This window comes from Nanorana parkeri, unplaced genomic scaffold, assembly GCF_000935625.1.
Source record: "Nanorana parkeri isolate BGI_ZX_2015 unplaced genomic scaffold, ASM93562v1 scaffold184, whole genome shotgun sequence".
In the NCBI taxonomy this organism is placed as follows: domain Eukaryota; kingdom Metazoa; phylum Chordata; class Amphibia; order Anura; family Dicroglossidae; genus Nanorana; species Nanorana parkeri.
In genome coordinates, this window is record NW_017306452.1 from 430,205 (window position 1) to 435,375 (window position 5,171).

General features: G+C 45.7%; 1 protein-coding gene across 1 annotated transcript in view; it reads left to right on the top strand.

Moving 5' to 3' along the window:
- The window catches only part of UMAD1 (UBAP1-MVB12-associated (UMA) domain containing 1), a 21,596-nt gene that overhangs the window by 13,481 nt on the left and 2,944 nt on the right, over positions 1 to 5,171 (top strand). The gene's annotated exons all lie outside the window — the stretch shown is intronic.

The following is a 5,171-nucleotide window of genomic DNA, read 5'->3' on the forward strand; positions in this document are numbered from 1 at the left end:
TATATATATATATATATATATATATATATATATACATACATACATACATACATACATACACACACACATACACACACATACACACACATACACACACACTGCAAACGTGCACAAAAGCATGGCGATGTGATGACACCCAAATGCACCCAGCCGTCAGTCATGTGTTGCAGCACACACTAACATGCGATGCACTGTGAAAACATGCGATGCACTGCGAAAACATGCGATGCACTGCAGTTCACGTCCATGGGCCCGCCCCCTTGTGTGGCGTCATCACACAGACCTGGGCTCAGAACTCTGCTGTACTAGATGGCATTCATATGTCATTATGCTCAGTGTACCAGTAAGGACCGCCAACACTGGAAGCAGTGAGCAGCCGCTGGTGTGACTGAATCCTTAGGATGTGTTAGGCGTTTAAGTGAACATATCTAAACACTAATTTCCTGTCCCTGAGACACAACAGGAAGTGAGAGAAGATCTCTCCAAAGTGAGTGGAGGTCTGTTCAGACAGTTGTTACTGGAACAGGGGTCCCCATTGGAAACTTTCCCCCCATTTTCATGCTCTACAATAACATTTTGGATCAGTCATCATTGTGGCAATGGGCCCCAGGACAACTTGATAGGTGAATCCCCCAGACATTCACTACATATTACTACTATGTCCTGTCATAACGTAGAGGTTGGTAGACAACACACAGTGCAGAACAGGGGATACAGGCATCCGGATGTGAAGATTCTGTTGCTAACTTTGCTCTGCGAGATGGTGAGGTTTCCAGGATTCCAGGAACGGGCAGCAGGACAGGTAAAGATAAACTCATTTTGCAGGGCATTTTTATTTTTTTCCTTAAAGGCAACAGAATTGGCGATGCCAGTATGTCCTTTGTGACAGGTTCACTTTAACCCGTCAGTGTTTAGCAAATATACATTCTCACACCAAGTAGGGTTTAGTAATGAATTGCAGAGTTGTTAGTGAATTTTGGTGTAAACTTCAATTGACATTGTGGGCGGTGCTGGAACCTGGGAACACGCGCCATTCAGAAGATGACAATACCTGAAAAAAATTGAGTTCAGTGGGAGGGGCAGCTGGGTGTATAGGATGAATGTCGGGGGAAACATTAGAGCATTAGGGGAACATCTGAATTGGATTAAACTCAATATTTTTTATAATGAAATAGAGCAGAGCTGGGCCCTCTGGCTGTATCAGGCCCTTTATCTGCGCCTGTCTGGTTGGTGGTCCAGACACGGGCCAATCGCCAACCTGTGCTCATTTATGCCTGGCAGACAGAGGAAGCGCCTGTCTCCAAGGCCGGTGCATCCACTGCAGAACATAGTCCAGCGCAGGTCAGTGATTGGACCGTGTGCCTCTTCATTCTTCGTTGCTAGGACTGCTTGTGTCCTAGCAACCAGTGATGTCACAGGCCCTTCTCCTCTGCAGTCATTAGTTGGTAGGCCTGCTGGGTGGTCCTAGCAACCAATGACGTTGGGGTCCTCCTCTACAGTCATTGGTTGTTAGAACCGCTGCGCCGTCTCCCTTCCGCCGGCATTAAAGGAGGACATCTGTAATGATAGGGTATTTGTCTGCTGCAGATCCACCTCTGGCAGCAGGTATGTGCCACATCGTATGTAGGGACAATAAGGGCCTGTTCCCATCTATGCCATACCTTATTCAAACAGATTGTGTGTTACAGGGCGGCAGGTGCGTTGCATGCACTCATTTTTTCAACCACACAACAACGCACAGTATTGCGGGAGGTGCCTTTTGGGGTGCCATTCAAATGATTGGTAACACACCTTAGGTGCATTGCGCGGTACCATCCGTTAATCATATGAAAAGCTGGGACTGTTGTGGAGGGTCGAACCTGCGGGCCCTATTGATTCAGCTCTCCGCAGTCCCAGTTTCTCATGTGGCCCCTTGAAAAAATGAATTGCCCACTTCTGAACTAGAGCATAACCTAGAATATTCCAAAGCTGATTCATATGTTGGTAAGGTGTACAATGAAAATGTTACCGACGAAAAGCAGCCATGCTCTCACTTCAGATTGTATTCTTCTTCCAAAATTCTTGACATACCTCGTGATATAATGAACATTTTTTGGAGACATTGCAATGTGCACAGTGGCATGATTTACTAATCTGAAACATGTGAAATATTTCAAATAATTGAAGATATTAAAGTAGTATTTCATAGTGCATTTCATCAAGGAAGTGAACTGAAATGACTACCGGAGCTGGCTCCCTGGTACAGAAATCATTGTCCAGCCCTGACCGGATTAAGTGAGCCGCCATCAAATGGCAGAAAGAAGATTTTCAGAATGGATATTGTTGAATAGACTAAGTGTACTGGGTGCCTTCTGGGTGTACTAGGTACCTGCCAGCTGTACTCGGTACATCTATCAAGTAACCAGTTCACTCACCGGTGAACCCTGTGACGAACTGAACCGTCACTGGGTCTGCTGGAGGAGCCTGAGGGCTATCCTCCTTCTTACTGACTATGGACCTAGAACTATGGAGACCCCCCTCAGACCTCTTGGGGTTGCATGGAACCATTCTACTAGGTTCATGTGTGGAGTGAAAATACTGCATGTTTCCCCTGACATGACATTTAAGTGACCCTGTGTTCATTATAGGCAGCAGCCTGTCTAGAGGGGCCATTGTTTAGAGTGTTGGGATCAAGCTATTATCTAATTAAGGACTTCCAATGCGGCACCTGGATGTCTAGGGGAGTGAACACACTGCACTCCTATCTGATTCTGTGAGGTATAAACTCTGTGTGCTTTCTTCAATAAAGCAGTTCTTGGTTTCCACCTCAACATTGGTGTTGTCTGATGTTTGAGGAGTTTAGCTTTCTGTCCTAATACATTGGTTCTGTCCAATAATTAGGCAGGTTTGGGCTGAGGACACTGGAATTCAGGTTCCCAAGGAGAGGAAACTGATTTCTGACGGAGGTACTTAGTCAGGGTACCAGGCGGTCCGTCACAAACCCGTTCACTCATCAGGTACCCAGCTAATTTATCTGTTGCCCACTTCACTTATCAGGTACCCAGTTCCCGTATCAGGTAGCCACTTCACTTATCAGGTACCCACTTCACTTATCAGGTACCCACTTCACTTATCAGGTACCCAGTTCACCTATCAGGTACCCAGTTCACCTATCAGGTACCCAGTTCACTTATCAGGTACCCAGTTCACTTATCAGGTACCCAGTTCACCTATCAGGTACCCAGTTCACCTATCAGGTACCCAGTTCACTTATCAGGTACCCAGTTCACCTATCAGTGATACTGACACTTTTCATGATGGTCAATAGATGCACATCCCGTCTGGCTTCTTGAAGTGGACCTGGTATCGGAGGTTTTGGGGATTTTGTTTCCATTTCAAAAGAGGGCTTGTACTGTGGACAATGTGGGCGAGCATATGGGCAAAGGACTAGTCACTAGTATTGACTGTAGGTTCCTGGAAACTGATCTATTCCCCATTTCTGACTTGCCATATCTTATTCTGGCTGTGCAGCCACCTTCTTGATGCCAGAGTTGATGATTGGTGATCTCAGGTAATGATGGAGAAGCAACAGGAAAGGTGGAGGAAGCCCAGATCCATAGCATGAAGGAAGCAGGGAGATCTTTGCACTGCAGGTCCTCAGGTACAGCTTCCTCTCCAGCAAGGAGACAAATGAGCAGTATAGCAGTGACATCACCAAATCGCATTTCAAATCTCCTGAGAGGCCCAAGCAGTGCATTCAGTGATATCACACTGCAGATATCCAGCTATGAGGCTACAGAGTGCCTAGGCACAGCCGTATGTCAGGAACTGCACTGCTATATTCTAGAAGGAATTCATGACAAATGGTAGGTCTTTCAGGGTTACTGCTTAGACACAATTTACATTACCAGATGGTCCCCATAAGATAGCCAACCTTCACTTTGTTAAGTACAGCATGCTAAGTAATGTGTAATTCTAACACTTCCAGGTATTCATTACCTCTCCCAGATATCACAATATTCCTCCTAAGTGGGCCTTCATCTGCTTTACTCTCCAGAAGGATGGAGCCATCTTTGTCCACTTTGTCCAGGCATCATCTACTTCCTGGATTATTATGCTGTCCCAGAGAAGTTACAACCAATGTAAACCCTGATGTCTGTACAGTTCTTGGCTATGTTGAGAAATGTCTGACACAGATCAGCTCCTGCTGCATCCTCTCACCTTGTGACTTTCTACAAAGTTACAGTGTTGTAGTCTGGTCACTGTTGGGAAGAGAAGACTGAGAAACTTCTTCCTCCTTCCTTGCAGCAGACTGATGACATCATCTCAGCCTAGGCAAAGTCACTGATCTGGAGCTCAAGAACAGCTTTTTGCAAAAGCAGACATCCCAACTCTCCCGGACTACCGTGAGAGAAACATTTTCTCCCGGAGAGCTTTACTCTGATCGATCTAGCAGAGTAAACCTTTCCCTGCTGTCTGTTTTTTTTTTTACTCAGATATCGGAGCCGCCGGCCGCCATCAGCGTGCAAAAGAATTTGCAATATCCAATAGCAGACTAGCTATTGCACCCGCCCACTGCTGCTGTGTCAATCAGCAGAGGTGGCCCTGAAGTTCTTCATCAGGTCCTCTCTCTGCTGATTGACAGCAGCAGAGGGCAGGTGCAATAGGCAGCTTCCTATTGGCTATTGCAAACAGCCAATAGCAATCTAGCTATTCATTTCTATGCCGTCTTTTTTAAAATTATTATTTTTTTATTCTGATGGCAGCAGCAGTCAGAATAAAAAAAAATCCCAGCAGATAGCACGGGAAGCATTAGCTTCTTTACTCTCTGCCATCATATCAGGGGGGTGCAGGGGGGGGGGGGTCAGAGGGCATCTCCCTGAAATGAGAAGGGCACCTCCCTGAATTTACTTTTTTTTTCAGGTTAGGATCTCTGCAAAAGTATGTTGCTGTATATTGTGCCAAGTCAGAAATGTATCCATGCAGACTCGTACAATTACTGTAAGGTCAACAATAATAGTGCCTGCTATATTGCAGTCATTGGTTCTCAGATTGTTCATGACTTTGTGTATATCTGAGTTGTAAAACGATTCCAAATACAGGGCACATCCACCTTTTAGGCCTTTATTTCCCTAGCTGCACATATACAGAGAGCCTAAAGAGTGGGGGCTATATGGTAAGTTTGTAGAAGG